This window comes from Glandiceps talaboti, chromosome 1, assembly GCF_964340395.1.
Source record: "Glandiceps talaboti chromosome 1, keGlaTala1.1, whole genome shotgun sequence".
In the NCBI taxonomy this organism is placed as follows: Eukaryota; Metazoa; Hemichordata; class Enteropneusta; family Spengelidae; genus Glandiceps; species Glandiceps talaboti.
Genome location: NC_135549.1, coordinates 2,375,851 through 2,395,399, shown reverse-complemented (window position 1 = coordinate 2,395,399; position 19,549 = coordinate 2,375,851).

The following is a 19,549-nucleotide window of genomic DNA, read 5'->3' as shown; positions in this document are numbered from 1 at the left end:
CAATTCAACAAACAACAATGTGCATTGACTGATACTAATATGAATCTGTTGAACACTAATACCAAAGGGACACAGTAAGGTGTCTATAGTTAATTTCATAATACCTCAAAAATGATTGGCCAGTCAATCAGTTTTTAAAAAGTAAGTGTGTGAGTACATTATTTGGTGATACCTTTACAGGTCAATATTGAAAAGTTAGTCTTTTTTTCATTTTGGGGTTATGACATCACTGTTCTAATGTTTACTATTTTAAATATCTGATTTTTGAACCATTTCATGCTATTTATCTCGGAATACAAACATGTAGGGTCAGTTGTGAAAAAGTAGGTTAGTTATAAAAACCAAATTGTTTTATATGCCGTTATTTGCTTGCAATAGTTGGTGGGTTTATTAGTTTGTTTGTTCGTTGGTTAGGGAGTGGGTGTGTTTCATTGTCAGCCTCCCATGACCGCCACAGTAGGTACACTTCTATCCTAAATTACCAATTTTGAGCACTCCCCAAACTACAATGTGTCATGACAGTGTGTTACAACATTTAGTTGGGCGGTGTATTCATTGCTCTGGCTGATAAATCATTCTAACTTTTGCCGATTTACTGAAAATAAGCTAATCTAAGCTAATCTAAGCTAATCTAAGCTAATCTAAGTTAATCTCAGTACAAGACAAGTATAAAGTGACTCTAGACCAAATCTTGCAAGACTTTCAAAATTTATAATACCCCAGTGAAATACTCAATGATCAGAAATTTAAGAGAATTACATCAGTAATTTTTATAGAACTGTTCTGAGTTAAGGTTTCATAAGGAGTCATAAATTCAACACTTCATATATCCAATAAAAATGATACTGTTGGAATCTACTAAAGGTAAAAGCCGACAAGACTTTATGCAACCACAAAAGGTAGTAAATCAGATAATAAATAAAAAACTAGGTCATTTAAATTCCAAAATACTTACAAGAATTTCTATATATAGATTTAAATAATACCACAAACATGTTGCAATACAAAGGAAAAACCACAATCGTAAATTTTTTACAACCTATGTAATATATCAAGATGTGTAAATACTCATAAAATCTTTATTCATGACTTTAAAAGGTATTTCTGAATTTTTCAAAAACTTTTTTTTCACTAGAAAAAGGTGCACTGCATTGAAAAGTTCAGTTTCTACTAAAAGCTTCAAAAAGTTTTTATTTATAAAATATAATAATTTATTCAAATGTTGGCAGACATTGCTAATACATTGACAAAGGGGTGTGGCATTCTAGGTACAATTCATTACATGTGGTATATATATCATTATATGTAGTGCATGGTTTCTTTTACTATCGAAACTGAATTATGGGGTATGATTTGATGTGAACTTTGACTGAATGTGGTAAAGGAAAATTCACTTTGTAAATATTTTTGGTGTAAAATTATTAATTGAACTATGCAGGATTGTGTTTTTGTATAAATAGCATAGTGTAAATATAATGGCAGACTGGTATAAAAGTGTACAGATGGCTGTCTGACAGTAACAAGTGCTGTATCAAATCAACACCTACATTTACATGTAGATTATAACCACAGACTTGTCTAAATGTTGTACCTTGCTGCTTCGTCCAAAGCACCACACCACAAATGAAAGGCATACAGTAGCACAAATGTAAATAGTGTACAGTACTAATTAATCTGATTAAAATCTAATGTGGTGAATACTGCTGGATTTCTCTATTGTCTTCATTTATTGTGATATGTTTTTGATTTTCTTGTTCTGACAGTACCTAGCCAAAGTACATTTTGAAAGCAATCAGTCTCCTGGTACAACAAAAATTGGAAACAAACGACAATAAATGAAGAAATAGAGATAAATAAAGAAATGGAGCTGTAACATTCTATTACAACAGGTCAATTTGTCAACCATTTCATTTTTTTTTATCGTCACTAATCACACTAATCAAGAGAAAAACAAAATGTACATTTCACATTGTAATAAAATCTTAATTTAATAATTGATGTATATTTTGTTTAGAGACATTTGATAGTATTAATTATGACAGATTTGGTAAAGTAATGTTACAGTAGTGATTATCACTGATCATTGCAATAAACAGCATACAGAGAAATGAAGCTGTATTCACCACATCAGATGATATTAAACCAATGTAATCAATCAATCACATACATGTTCAAGTACTTGTAATATTGGTTACTTAGTTCAAACAGTTTAGTAGTATTATCTATATTATTAGGATTTATATAAACTTACAGACTGTTGAACCAAAGTTTCCTCACACAATATTCAAGTAGAATCACCCTGTACCCCTTCACTAATCAGTTTGAGGGCAAATTTCATATGTAACTCTAAACCCTGGTTATTATTCTCTAAACATAATGAAAGCATTACATCATATACCATTACATCATACCACTTCGTGAACCAAGGCCAGTAAGATTATAAGAACATTGTATGGATTATCTGTGATAAAAAATCTGACCTATTGTGACAAGTATTTGTGACAAATATGTGCCTGTCTGACAAGTACTCTAGTGACAGATCTGACTACAACATGACAAACACTTTTTTTTTCACAACTTCAATCTAGATCTATCAATCTCCCAATTCTGAAAAAAGTATGAATTACTGTTTACATGTTTGATTGTGTCTAGTTTTTTGTTTTTTTAAAAATAGTTTTTCTGTCAATACAGTATCACCTCATGACTTATGTCATATCACTAGACTGTTTTTCAGATAATAATATATGACAAACTGTATATGCATTTATACACAGCCCCTCCCCTCAAAACAATCAAATGATCTATCAATGATTCTAAACGGGAATTAGGCAAGTATATGATATATGTATATATGTCTTAAAGACCAGGGTTTCAATCCCAGGTTCTCACATTTGCCATTGTCTGTATATATGTAGTACTAGTCAGACTCACTTTACTTGTACATACATCTACATAAAATATATGCATAATTACAATAAAATAAACTTAATATCACTGTGGATTTGCATTCCTGAAAAGCTATGAAAATTAATGAATACAAATTATGCTACAATGGCATTGTCATATCACTTGATTAATTGTTCTATAAAGTACATGTAATAAATGTATATATTAAGTCTGTATTTTGTATGTACAGTACTTTTGAATGGAATGCCCACATATACAATATAGGTATATATTGAAAGAATAACAGCTGTCATGTCACTAGATAATTAATATGCCAGACTAAATCCATTACATCTCTGATAAAATTATAACCAGCTAGGATATCACAGTACTCTACTCATTCCATTCATTACAGGATCCCTTTTATTTATAAGTTAGGGATATATGAATCCTGTCAATATCTATTTTTCTAATCAAAATTTGTGAGGATTTGTCAATAGAATAGTCCTTGGGTGATTCATATCTACTTCTTGTTGTACTTTGTCCTTAAGATATCTTGAGAAAAATAGTTATATTTCTCAAGATATTGTCCAACCTGATGAAACTATTCACGGATGTCCTTAAGATAACTACAAAATAAAGTTAAACCTGATAAATGTATTATAGTATTGGTATACCAGGTACATTTATGTATGTATATAAAGATCCAATACCTGTAAATTTGATTTGATTTTTTTTTTAAATTTCTGGTGAAAATTACATGCATTTTAACTGGTTTAGTCCTTGCTGAATTACTTGTCTACATAATACCTGGATTGATGAGTGCTTGCTAACGGTACTGTAGACATGTGTACACTGGCTTGACATCCATGTGTAAACATGTCAACAAGTGGGAATAAATAGTCTGGACTATTTAACTGGTTGTCAACAAATTATAGATTTGCGTGATGCTGCCAGGGTTTGATCACTGGTCAATTATACACATTTCCTTCATTAACTGACCTACATTCAGTGATAATTGCAAATATTACCGTAAGTATGGCTTCAAGACGGTGAAAACATGAACAGAAAAAAATATGAAATTAGTTGCAATATCTGGGGTTTTAACCATATTCTACAGCACAATAGTTCAAGTACATGATGTAAATCATAATTTATTTAATTAAATTTGGGACTGTTCTTGAATGAAGTCGATTAGACATAAAACCAATTTGACAATACAGTACCAGTGCAGTGGTTCTTTTACTTATTTACTACAAATCAATCACTGATACATACAGTTGTAAATGAATAAAAAACAAATAAACAAATAAACAAATATATATATAAATAAATAAATAAATAAATATCAAATGATAAATTGAAAATTGAGTAAATTCAATGGAACAGTGTCCAACTAATGATAGTGGATTCATGGAATCAGATGATTGGTTTCAATTATCTTGTAGATACCTTCACAATGGTTCAAATCAGACAAAGGAGTTATAAATAGATACAATGCAATAGTGAGAAAAACATAGGTAAAAATAACCATTCAAAATACCTGCTCAAACTTTTTCAAAGTTTAATATCTTAATAAAAATTGAAACAAACCTTATCTTGCTAAACTTGCCCTGTCAAATAATACTTCCTTTTTTTGAAGCTCATATTAGGATGGAACCACATCCATTTTGAGACACTTTGGGTCTTTCCATATACATATCATGCAAAGCAGAGGTACGTATGATAGAAAACAGTCCAATGAACAATGAATGGGTACAATGTATCAACTTCGATTTAAAATCCAGCTGATAACATTAAAGTTAGTATACTAACATTTTACTTGTAATGCAAATACTTTATCAGAATTTCAAAGTATTATAAAACTACTCTTAAAACTAAATAAAATAATGAACACTTGCCTGGAAGTGTGACTGGACGAAATTCTAAGTTACTGCTTCCAATAGAACTGAGACCCAACCACATACTGAAGCCCAGTGTGTTGTCAAACTCACAAGTTAGCAAAGTTAATATTTACCTCGACCACATGACTAGAAAAATTCACATGATGTCGGTCACAATAACTACTTCATGTCAAATACTAGTAGGTTTGTATGTGTTTTTTTCACTATTGGTTATACAACTTGGCTTCTCAACTTGGCAGAATTCTCATAAAGTTATATTACATGTTTGCATATAGGTGCAATGTTTCAGTGACAGGCTGACCTATAGCATGAACAATCCGGGAGTTCTTTCACTAACAGTGAGTGTGCCGGTTATATAAGTAGACTAACGGCTGAGAATCTTTCAGACTAGCTACTAGCTAACCTATGACACTAAAACAGGGTTGACAAACTTAAATTCCTTGACAGAAGTTCATTCACTCACTGACAATAATCATCACAAAAACAGAGATTATCAAAACATGTGATTGTCAATGACAATAGAAGCAAAGTTCAATATTCAATCAGACGTTAAACTGTGTTCTACATAAAAACATTACTTCAAGTTTAAATCTACTCAACTCTACTATATGTCTATAGTGTACTAGCTAGTACATACATGACAATACAGAAATGACTGAGACTGAAAGATGGAATTTTAGGTAATTGATTTTCTGATTTTGAAATAAATACATGTATCTATGCTACTCCCCTGTCAATGATTTTGGGTGAGTAAGGAAAAATAGAATGAATTATTTGTGAACTGATGGACTAGATGACTGCCTATCTCACTGGATGGGTCGATGGATGGGATAAAATAATAAAATAATGAATGATTGAATGAATGGATGAATGAGTGAGTGAGTGAGTGAGTGAGTAAGTGGATGAATGAATGAATAAATGGATGAATGAACAAATAACCAAATGAACGAACGAATGACCGATCGACTGAACAAATGAATGAATATATGGAAGGAGTAATAAATGTCAAAAAATAACAAATGAATGAATATATGAAAGGAGCAATGAGTGTCAAAAAATAACAAATGAATGAATATATGAAAGGAGCAATGAGTGTCAAAAAATAACAAATGAATGAATATATGGAAGGAGTAATAAATGTCAAAAAATAACAAATGAATGAATATATGAAAGGAGCAATGGGTGTCAAAAAATAACAAATGAATGAATATATGGAAGGAGTAATGAATGTCAAAAAATAACAAATGAATGAATATATGGAAGGAGTAATGAATGTCAAAAAATAACAAATGAATGAATATATGGAAGGAGTAATGAATGTCAAAAAATAGCAAATAAATGAATATATGGAAGGAGTAATGAATGTCAAAAAATAACAAATGAATGAATATATGAAAGGAGTAATGAATGTCAAAAAATAGCAAATGAATGAATATATGGAAGGAGTAATGAATGTCAAAAAATAACAAATGAATGAATATATGGAAGGAGTAATGAATGTCAAAAAATAACAAATGAATGAATATATGGAAGGAGTAATGAATGTCAAAAAATAGCAAATGAATGAATATATGGAAGGAGTAATGAATGTCAAAAAATAGCAAATGAATGAATATATGGAAGGAGTAAAGAATGTCAAAAAATAACAAATGAATGAATATATGGAAGGAGTAATGAATGTCAAAAAATAACAAATGAATGAATATATGGAAGGAGTAATGAATGTCAAAAAATAGCAAATGAATGAATATATGGAAGGAGTAATGAATGTCAAAAAATAGCAAATGAATGAATATATGGAAGGAGTAATGAATGTCAAAAAATAGCAAATGAATGAATATATGGAAGGAGTAATGAATGTCAAAAAATAGCAAATGAATGAATATATGGAAGGAGTAATGAATGTCAAAAAATAACAAATGAATGAATATATGGAAGGAGTAATGAATGTCAAAAAATAACAAATGAATGAATATATGGAAGGAGTAATGAATGTCAAAAAATAGCAAATGAATGAATATATGGAAGGAGTAATGAGGCAATGGTAACTTTTGACAAGCATATAAAAAGGGAATGTATTGACAAGGATGTTTGTTGATTAGCTCACATCTGGTGTACATCTGGTGTAATACTAGTATTCTAATCAACAGAGAAATTTAATAATGTGTCAAATAAATGAATCTGTGTAACACAGTTATTAGATGTTACACCCCATCATTCCACTGATATGAATTGTTATTGGTACCCTAGTACTAGTAGTAGTATATTTATGTCACATTCTTAATGACTTGTACACTGCAATGGGAAATTAATTAGACATTTTTATTACAAAAAAAAGAGAGAGGAATATGACTCATTAAACTTAAAAGACTATCTCAAATGAGCTATTTACACGGTATATAGAATAGTTAAAACCAACACACCAATAAATGTGTACAAATGGTGTGTGTCAAACTCTGATTGGGGATACAATGGATGTATGTTAAAGCATGCAAACAGTACGTCCACCGACTTTCTTTTCTGGTGCTGATTTACATGACAATAGAGGGGGTCAACTAAGGTTGCAGAGCTATGCAAGAATATGTTTGTGAGGCACATACATAATCTTTCTTTATTGTTAAGTTGGGGAATCTTAGATCATAATAAAGTGCCTGTCTTGAGTACTAATTTTAGAATATTAATTGTTTAACACTGGAATTTTTCCCCAGAAACAAATGTTGACTAAGAGTCGTAAGACTGATATGATTGATGGTAACACCTCGGAGTACTTTGAAAGTTGTATAGATTGGCGTACCTCAGAAAGTTTTCAAATGAACAATAAAATCCACCCTAAGCCAATGTTGACAACAAAAAACAAAGTTCACACTATGCTATTTACTGGAGACTTCAATGTGTGTACCGAGATATGCTAACACGGCTATGTAGACATCTACATTCCAAGATGGGAAATTTATCCAAAATAACCCAGAGTCGAAAAGTGAAATTTCCACGCAAAGTTTACACTTATTATCTGCTACATTATTTCATAAGTTGTACAAGTTTGATACATAATTGGTACTTCGTGATATTCAAGACAGACATTAAGCCTAGTGACGAAAGTCATGTCAGAATAACTTTGCATATTCATGATTTTGTCAGTTCGTCAGACACTGGACGCAGACATATCTTGGTGAATACAACCCATTTTGTTTTAGATTTATTGCCGAGTAATTCATAAAGCACTTACCTGAACCTAGCCAACCATACACATTATTCTATTTTGTAATCTACCTTTGCCATGTAAACATCTCTATTTAACCTTACTCAAAAGTTCACCTCACTTCTTTTATAATGATATGCGATGGTGTAGATTGCAGGTAAAGTCACGTGACCTGAGTCAGGAAAGCAGGCCAGGGCACTGACCGTCTTTTCACTATTTGATAGCACTGTTTAGACAATTGATGGCGTCATATCATCACTCAGACTCTCTCTCTCTCTAGAATGTTTATACCAAGATGCCCTCTAAGCAACTTAAAATGTATGGATAAAATTGTGTGTGGTTACAACAGATTCCATTTAAATAATTAATAAAGCTGGGTATCTCAAATTACATTTTGATAAATGTAAAATTCGAAAGTAAACATTATATTTTTCAACATCCACATAGTCCCGATGCTATACACTGGGTCCGAATCTGAATTAGAAATTATGAACCAAAAGTTGTTTATGCAAATGAACACTGTCAGAATGATGTAAACAATTTATAAGTACGTTGAGTAAAGAGACCTTCAGATTCAAACCCAATGGATAGCCCCTAGGGGGGGGGGGGGTAAAGAAATCTTCAGATTCAAACCCAATGGATAGCCCCTAGAGGGGGGTAAAGAGATCGTCAGATTCAAACCCAATGGATAGCCCCTAGAGGGGGGTAAAGAGATTTTCAGATTCAAACCCAATGGATAGCCCCTAGAGGGGGGTAAAGAGATTTTCAGATTCAAACCCAATGGATAGCCCCTAGAGGGGGGTAAAGAGATCTTCAGATTCAAACCCAATGGATAGCCCCTAGAGGGGGGTAAAGAGATCTTCAGATTCAAACCCAATGGATAGCCCCTAGAGGGGGGTAAAGAGATTTTCAGATTCAAACCCAATGGATAGCCCCTAGAGGGGGGTAAAGAGATCTTCAGATTCAAACCCAATGGATAGTCTGTAGACTACTATCCAAGTTGTAAGAAGTAGAAATTTTCAATTATGAGCAGAACTACATCAAGGAACAATTAGTAGGGACTGTAGATGAAGAGGATTTCGTGCTACCCGAAGAACATGTTCGTAAAGTGCTCAAAGGAATTAAGGTGAACAAAGCACCAGGTCCAGACAAACTAAGTGGAAATCTCTTAAAACAGTGTAAGGATAGTTTATTTTATATAATCCATTATATATTTGAGCTATCGTTGTCAACATGCACATATCCATCATCTTGGAAGATTGGTGAGATAGTACCTGTTCCAAAGAAAGATCTACCACAGGTTATCAATGACCTTAGACCTGTAACCCTCACATCTATTCTGTCTAAATGTCTTGAACAAGTTGGTTTAGCATTATTAATGCCACATGTAAAGGATAATTTTGATCCTTTGCAATTCGCATACATACTTGGACGTTCAACTGATGACGCAATTTGTACTTTAATACATCGTCTTACTAAGCATCTAGACGCCAAGTCATCGAATACAGCTAGAGTTCTATTTATCGATTATTCCTCAGCATTCAACACTATTCAGCCACATCTAATGCTTAATAAACTGAATGAACTCAATGTACCGGCATACTTGAAATTATGGATCTTAGATTACCTCACCGAAAGATCACAATATGTCCGCACTAAGTATGGTGTATCCGACATAATAACAGTTAATACAGGTGCACCACAGGGCTGTGTGCTGTCACCAGTTCTGTTTGTACTTTACACAAATGATTTGGCATGGGACACTAATGGCGCGATGATTGAGAAATATGCAGATGATACAGCTGTTGTCGGATTTATATCAAATGATGATGACAGTGAGTATGTGGAGTGTATCGAGTTTGTCAACACCTGGTGTAAAGATAACTACCTTGATCTTAATGTGCCAAAAACAAAAGAATTAATTTTTGACTTCCGACGGAATAAAGCAGAAAAACAACCTGTTGAAATTAACAATATGCAAGTCGAAAGAACATCAGTATATAGATATCTTGGCTGTATGGTTGATGATAAATTGTCCTTTGCTCAACATGTGGACAATCAGCTCAAAAAAGCAAATAAAAGGTTGTATTTTGCAAGGTCCATGAGGAAATTAAATGTTAGCTCGAATGTCATTTCTTTGTTCTACAATTCAACTATTTATACAGTCCTCAGTTATGCGAACATTGCATTCTATGATATGCTGCCTACCTATCTTAAACACGATCTAAACCGTCCTAGGAACATATGCAGAAAATTAGTTAGTAATGAATTCTACGAACTACTAGTAACTGATAACTCTACATTGTATAAACTCAAATCGTTTAAGACTGCTACAAAAATTATCAAAGATTCAACACATCCACTACATACAGAATATGAATATCTACCAAGTGGTCGTCGCCTCAGAGTACCACGTGCACGTACAAACAGATTTAAGTATAGCTTTGTTCCAAGATCTATTCATCTCATAAATAACATGTAACCGCTACTGTCTGTATGTATGTATGTATGTATGTATGTATGTATGTATGTATGTATGTATGTATGTATGTATGTATGTATGTATGTATTTATATGTATTGTAATCCTAACTTTACTTTTCATGGATTATGTATTTAATTAATGTAAACTGTGTGGATATGTAGTTTGTCTATTTTCTGTCAATGCAACGAAAATTTCATGATCGACATGACGAATAAAGTTATTATTATTATTATTATTACCAGTCAATTAATTATGCTTGAATATCTTTCATAATGTGGTTATTATATTTATGCCATTTTGAGAGATACAATTGTTGACATTACACAAAATAATTTTTATATCAGTGCATGTATTATGTTTTCTGTTGGTGGATATTATCTCAGATATGTTTAACTATTAAACTTGTTTTTATCCTCTATAACTTTCCATATTTTCTTTAAACTAATTTTCATTCTCAAAACTTTGCTGTTTTACCCAAAATTTCACTTTATCCAACACACATAATCACATAATCACATATCGCAAAGACAATAGTTGGTTGACAAGGTGGGGGGGGGGGGATGGACTGTAAAATATGTCACAGGGAATGTCCTGTATCATCCCTCCCATTGTGGAAGTGTGCCCTCATTGGCTGATCTTTAAGTTTAGTGGGGAGGGGATATTAGGCCAGGTCAGGACAGTAAGTCTGAAATGGTGCGACAACACAATTTTATTTTTTTAAATTCTCAACAAATCTGTCGCTCAGTCTACTATATATGGCAGTTATTGTTCTTTCTATTTAGTACTTTAGAGCAAGTGTGTAGGTGGGGCAGATGTCATTTGCTTGTGAAGTTGTTCATGATTGGCTCTGCAGTTGTTTTCACTGAAGTAGGGAGGGTCATTTTTGTTTTTCCCCATGGATCTGCAGACTGTATGCGCCGGACAAACACACACAAAAAGACCAATGTGGGGGTATTTAAGTGATTTGGGGGGGGGGGGGGCTATAGTAAATAACTCACAAGAAATGATATTGAGGTATGCATGAAGCTAACGGTGTTTATAGACATACACATTTGTATTTGTCACTGTCTACTGAACAAAACATACTAGTAAGTGCTGTAATAAATTATTTTGACAAATACTTTACTAATGGAATGTCAATGAAGTGTTTTACGGCTAAGAGTACTTGACTCAAGTTTGTAAATACCTTTATATTATATGTTTATTGCCAGTACGGTAATAAAACAGGGTCTTTCAAATACAGTTCTACAATTCTAGCTGCCATTAAATTTAAAAAGAAGTGTAAACAATAGATGCTAAACACTAGTTTATCCTGAACTGTATGCAAGGACCAAGGGTCTTACTTATAGTATGATAACATAGCAAATTCAATATGGAGTCGGCTTCCTTCCTATGATCATTTCACTAGAGTGCTTTCAGGCTTAGTCGGTAGCGACCACTGCATGTGCGCAAGACAAGGGGTTTTGAGTCAACAAACTGTTTTCACATCATCTTCCACAGTTAATAATGAAGTTGTTTAGAATTAGTTTACAATTTCTGATTAAAGGGGAACACCACTACAGATAATAAAGGTATATTCACAAACTTTGGATTCTGGAGAGTCATTTCATGATTTCACATCACATAATTTTCGTTCAGTTGCCAAGAAACAACATTTTGACCAAATCAAAACTCTTTTTCCAAGCCTTGATTCTTTAGAACTTCAATTTCTGCCTTTAATGTAGTGAGAAACAATATCAGCAACTACACAGAATTGTACTTGCCTTCTGTGTTTTGAATGCCTCTAACATTTGCATCCAAACTCTAGAGGGCAGTCTACTCCAAAATTTGAAACTTTCTCTAACAGTAAACATGTACAATAAATCATAAAGAAACTTCTAGTATTTGAATGCAACACATCTATTACATTATAAAAAATATATTATAATAATGATAACCACTACTGTAACAGTTCTTTATTCCCATTTGTTTCTATCTCAGTAGACATCAGCTTACCAGTGGTGGGCATTTGAATTTTCTTTGGTGCCAACAAGAAATAAGTTATTAGTCGACAAAGGCCGGTGAGGGTGAAACGTCACGACGTATCTTACAGTCTAATCTCTTGGTTAAGTGATATCTTATTCAATGTGTGTTACCTTCTTTTAAGTGATATCTTATGATATGAAAATTCCATTCTCAACTTACCTTTGGGGCAATCACATGTACAATAATAAATATTCTTTCTCTTGTGAAGTCTTCTGTGATTTCTTACAATAGGACTAATCCAACACAGTTGTTAGTCTGCAACAAATCAAATCAGAATTCAATCTATTTACAATATAAAGTAAGATATCAGAAATTGAACAGTCATGTAAATATTGAAAAAAAGGCAATATTATATTTTGAATTGTGAGCCTATTCGTCAGCAAGAGCTATTTAATGTCTCATGTCAGATAATGACAAAAATTATGTGAGAAACATGTAGTTTTTTGACAGAGCTTAGTACATGTATAGAAAAGAATACTTCCATTGATATTATCAATCAAGTGACAACCTAGAACTCTGGGACTCACTTCATTTATAAGCCTGAAGACAACTTTGTAAAACTATTTTTTGTATTAATTTTGTGTCGAATGAAAAGAATGTACTACTACATGTACATGTATAGTCTTCATGAAAGAAGGGAAAAAGACTGTTTATTGATACTTTGGACAAGGGGAAAACCTTCCTGTCATCGCAAGATTTTTGAGGGCTTCAGGATAAATGAATGTTTTCACTCTCTGTAAGTCAGCAAGGGGTGGGGGTTACTCTTTCTAAAAAGGAAGACATATACATTTATATTTTCAAACTACTTGCCTTTTGACTTTATCTGTATTTCTTTAACATATAACTATGTGGTGATTTTATCACTGAAATAGTGACACTACATGTATCATGTCATGTCCTATAGGGCCTCGTTGCTCATTTGATGGCATTGTAATACCACCTTCAAGCATAGACAGTACTGTCTATGCTTCAAGGAGAACATTGACGATAATTATTAAAATCAAGGTAAAGGTAAACATCAAGGGGTAACTAAGGTAAACATCAAGGGGTAACTAAGGTAAACATATTATCTACTTCTATTATCACAGTTCAATTCATAATCAGTAAATCTCATTGTAAAAATTAAATCATATTTGTATGTTTTATTCAGTTGTTCTCACACCCTAGTTGTAAAGTTTAAGTCAACTACTAGAGATGGTGTAAAGTTTATGTCAGCTACTACATATGGTGTAAGTTTATGTCACACTGACATCTACTAGAGATGGTGTAAACATTGGCAAAGTATGTTACAATGGTGGATTAACAGTAGAATTAGCATTTTAGCAGAGAACTTGAAATTTGTGTTTAACAACTTTAAATCAAGCACATAGTTCTTGAAATAAATATCAACTTCAAATATGAAGTACTAACCCTGAACAGTGAACAAATGTTGATATAATTGTTAGAAACACACGAGGGATATTTTGTGGATTGGTTAACATTTTTATTTATGAATTAGATATGTTTACAAACAAACCCTTCAGGAAGATTATTCCAGGTTCCCTCTAAAATAGAAATTATATTTTGAATCAGGTATGTATGAGGGATCTACATGTACCACAGTTCAGGCACTGCATGACATTTTAGCTGCAATGGTAATTATCAAGAGCAACTATAACTTATATCACTGTATCTGTGACTCCCCCCCACACATGTTGACATGAACAAATGAGAGACAAAGACTGAAATCAAATAGAAGCTTAGAGAGGGACAATATCAGAATTAATCCGGCTGCAAGCAGGACTACCTCGCTACTGATAGATCTTAATGTAGGAGCATGCACTTCCCTAAAAAGGCAACCAAGAGGATCCCTAATTTCTTACTGTAGCTTATGTCTAGTTCCTATATGGTATTGTTATGATTTATACCTCCGTGGTTTAGTTAGAGACCACACTGGCATCCAGACTATACTGTAGGTAGCATACTGCCATACATATACATCTGCAATATAAGTTTGACTACAGAGGTAGAGATTGTGCAGCCATGATCTTAGATGAGAGACTTGTAGTAATCTTAATTTTCTCCATGTAGTATTCATCCATGCATATATCCAAAATCAAACAACTTGGGACAAAACAGAGACAGAAAAATTCCATCTACGTTTTTGTCGCCAAATATTAAATGTCAGCAACAGAGTGAGCAAAATAGGATGCAGAATGGAACTTGGGAGAGAACCACTGATTAGTAGAATATACTACTCAGCAATAAACTATTACAAATACCTCAAGACATTAGACAATAACAACTTAGCCTATTATGCAATGAATGACATGGAGAACAATGATTACACAGGTTCATGGCTAACTACCTTTGAACACAATATACAATTATATAACAGCAAGAATATCAACAATTTAACAAAACAAGAACTATACAACTCAATTAGACAATATTATATCAATCAATGGAATGAAAATAACAAAAGGGAAAACTCTAAATTACGTACATACAACAACTTCAAAAATTCCCTGGAACAAGAAGAATACATTAAAGTAATGAACAATAAACAACACATCAAAACAATAGCCAAATTTAGATTAAGTTGCCATCAACTAGCCATTGAGAAGGGTAGATATACAAAACCAAAAACACCAGTAGAAGACAGACTATGTACACATTGTAAAGAAATAGAAGATGAAAGACATCATCTAATTCATTGTAAATTATATACAAAACAAAGAGAAAAAATGTTTAGTATTATCACTACCCTCAACTCAAACTTTATAAACTTAGATAGAGGAGAGCAATTTAGATATATACTACAATCAAAACATAAGGATATTATAACCGCTCTCTACATATACCTGGATGATACATGTAGTCAATAGACACACACTAGAACTACTATATATTTTAATATTTATATTTCATAGATCATTATTAACTTTATTTTGTTTAAATACCAAATTAGAAATGTAAAATTTTCTAAACGGCTAAAATAAAGTGTTATCTTATCTTATCTTATCTTATATGTATGCTACATATAAATTTGAATAGTCTAGACATAAGGACCACAACAACTCTCGGCCCTCGATATCAGTATGCGATTATAGTAGTATTGTGCCGGATTGGAGCCCAGCGACGGCTTAACTTTAGATAAAGCGTAGGAAAAAAAGGCACGAGCAACTGTCAACAGTCTATGAGTAGATCAATGACTGGACCTTTCAGACTAAAGCATTTCCATGATCTCTTTAAAAAAATGAAATCATACCAATGACATTTACCAGATTACAGCAGCTCTTCCAAGACAATACATGCAGCAGATCAATATTTTTACAGAACCAATTACTGTAATATATATGTATACACTATATGTTCATGTGATCCAATAACACTTAAACCAGGTGGATACAGGTTGGCCCAGAGACTTGTGGTGGTCTCCTGTCTCAAACGCTATCCAAACATATAGTCATATACATTGGAAATATGACCTAAAACTATCAATCATTCTGTATTACTTACAGGTGTGCATACCTTCAAATTCCAGACAGCATATGATTGATTCCAAGTCTGCAATCTAAGTCTGGAGCCAGTGTCTGTCACGTACCTCACATGCCATGAAATGTGAGTGTCTATTGACACTCAGATACCATGTCTCTGATGTATTGGAACTCTTTACAGTGACTTGTTGCATAACAGTGTTTACTTACCTTGATACTCATGTGTTAGTACATGTGCAACACATCATACATATTCATTAGGGAATCATATATTGAAGGTTGTGGTAGCTGCAGACAAATATTATGCGTGGTATGAAGCAGAAGTATGTGCTTATAACCATTATGTTTATAGCCAGGACAACTTTTTCTCAGTAATTTACATAACAATGACCACTTGCTGTCATACAGTCTTTGTGATGATCATGGATGTATTACTATTAGGAGAGACCATGGATTGATTGACTGCCATTTTATTCCGATACTCAAATATCTGTGTATGGAACTATCAGGACTACTATTAAAGTCTAGATTTTATTCAGTTGTTTTCCCCTCTAAAAACAACATTCAAAATCCCCTATTATCTGGATACTAGAACTGGTCTGAGATTCCAGCAGCCATCACAGCCTGTCTACAGCAGTGATGTGTAACTCTGATAGCCCTTGTAACTCTCATCTCCATACTGTCAGGTACTTCGTGCTATTAGAGTCAAAGCTGAGTGTCCTTGACAGGCTACTGCTGTCATGTGATGTCACAGATTCAGACATGAGGCAAGCAGACACAATAGTCCTTTGTTTATTCATAGACTGAAGGGGAGATTTAATTAACCTTCACTGCATATCTATGGTTTGTTGTCACATCTATTGTTACATTATCTGACAGTGGTCTTTATAACTCTTGTGTGCTAGAGAAGTATACAGACAACGTTTTTGAAATATCTAGAAATGTCTGATAAATTCCACAGCACAACTCTACTGTAAATAATCACTTTTTAACACAGGGAAAATCTCAACAGTTGATGCTGGGCAAAGACATTGATGGATGGAAGTTACATGTATGTTAGACCTGTTACAATACATAAGGTTACTGAGTAAATGACAATTATACTTAGGATGTATCATTGAAATCAACTAAATCATAACCTTGGCTGATATTGAAGGGTCGTGGGATCAACAGAATCTAGACTTCCTCATCATTTCTACTCTTCCACATCAGTGCACTACATCCTATCCCCACCCCTCCTCCCTCAGCTTATATCTATATAGTTCCCTCATTCAGATTTTCTGATAGATCTGGAACACTAAATCATTTCTATACAAACACTCTACTGATATAATCCATATTTTCAAATCTGGTGCACAAGAAATGCACTAGACTTCAACAGACTTTAGACATATCATTGGAACTTTGTATGGTCATTATAAACCTCCATTAATAGTGGATGATGATGATGATGATGATGATGATGATGATGATGATGATGATGATGATGATGATGATGATGATGATGATGATGATGATGATGATGATGATGATGACGGTGACGACGACGATGATTGATGATGATGATGATGATGATGATGATGATGATGAGGAGGAGGAGGAGGAGGAGTTTGTTTTCTTTCTCCAATGAAGATCGGACAATGTTAGATTTGAGTCCCCAATTACTCATCTAAATTAGGTCGAACCCTGCTTGCATGACGTTGGGTCGATTCTGACTCGTCACTCGACTAGCTCTGTAAGGAATACTGCAAAATAAAAGTACAACAAAGCCTGATTTGGCTTTCATGCAGTCCTGCAGCCTGTTGCAGACGACGTACGTGACTCGATTCTGACAATGTCCCTGAACACAGAATAAAGGAGAGACACTGTCAGAATCGAGTCCCGATTTACTCAGCCTGCAAACAGAACTAGCCTTCAAAATATTCTAGACTAGTATCACTGTAATCGACTTCATTGCAAGAAGTCATGAAGGAGAGCCTCACCTGTGGGATCGATCAGGGCAGATGCATTAGTATATTCAAGGAGGTATCTCCTCTTATACCTCCACGGTATGTCATTATAGTATAGTCGCTCGTATTCTATCATCTATGGGATGTAAACTTTTGTTCTTATATAAGTTACACGATCGAAGTCTGATTTGCGGAATGATGTTTGAACAAGATGATAGATCAATCCGAACCCGATTATGTTGTAGGTTGTCTCGCCATAGTCCCGTCTACTCTGGCCGAGGAGCTAACACTAAATAACTCCTGCACTAATCATGTAATCCTAATCCCCGTTTACGCCGATTAGATGCCCACGAACGAAATATCGAAACACTCTGTCAATCGTCTAGAGGGCGCTGTCTAAGATCAAACTTGTGTAGAAGTCATGGTGGAAAGTTTGTGTACGTACGCTGACTGCCATCCCCCCCCCCCCCCGTTCATTAAACTATATTTCGACCATAGGCCCCTGAGTCCCCTTGTAATTGTACATGTAGAAGTCAGTGATTATACCCAGCCAAATGGGCATGTTCAGTCTTTGCATTAATTACCCACAAGAAATAACTTATGAAATGAAATAAACAAGTAATAAGTATGTGGAAGTACAATTAATGTTCATGATTCCACGACTCAACTAAACAGTAAAATATATTTACCTGGAAAGGTTAACTGCACCGTTTCGATCCCAAGTTTTACTGCGGACCTTGGTCATGCAAAGTAAGTATACATCATCGGAACGCGCGTATGGAAAAGTCAGACACTGAATGTATTAAAGGAGTTAAAAACTACCATGATGTTTAATTCATTTACTCATTTATTCATCATTGCCCAAGTCGACATGTTGGATGACATTGAGGAAAAGTTAACACAAGAACACAATAGAAATGAAACATTGGAGAGAAAAGTGAGGGATTTGAAGTATAACTACATAAACACGCCAATGAATATGTACCATTGGAGTTGCAGAACTCTGGTTACCTGGTTCCCGATGAGGGCGCACCTTCAATTTATCATGATGCTTATCCGAGCTGAATTATACCATGTAAATTAATAATTATGATACGACTTGACAGGTACATTTAGTAGTTCCATTAAAACATGAAATGATATTGATAAAACAAGACTGTGTATTGTCAATAAAATCATACATATGGTGGAAATCGATAGAAGACATCATAAATAGATACGTGTGGTGGAAATCGATAGAAGACATCATAAATAGATACGTGTGGTGGAAATCGATAGAAGACATCATAAATAGATACGTGTGGTGGAAATCGATAGAAGACATCATAAATAGATAGGTGTGTATATAAACAAGGAAGTAAAGTAAATTGGAGAACAAAAGTTGAAACATAAAATGTACAAATCGTGTCCTTGATTAATGTACATTTCAAGCAGATTGCAAATGGACAGGTACAAATGTATGTTTTTATGGTCAACAGCCTTGTATCTTCGATGCTGATTGAAGAAAACCAACGCCTTTACTGCATGCCGGTGCCGGAGATAATGTGCCGGGAAAAAAGTCTTTAAATTGCACAGGAATCGCAGCTAGTTAACTCGAATATACTTAACTGAAATATATTTGTA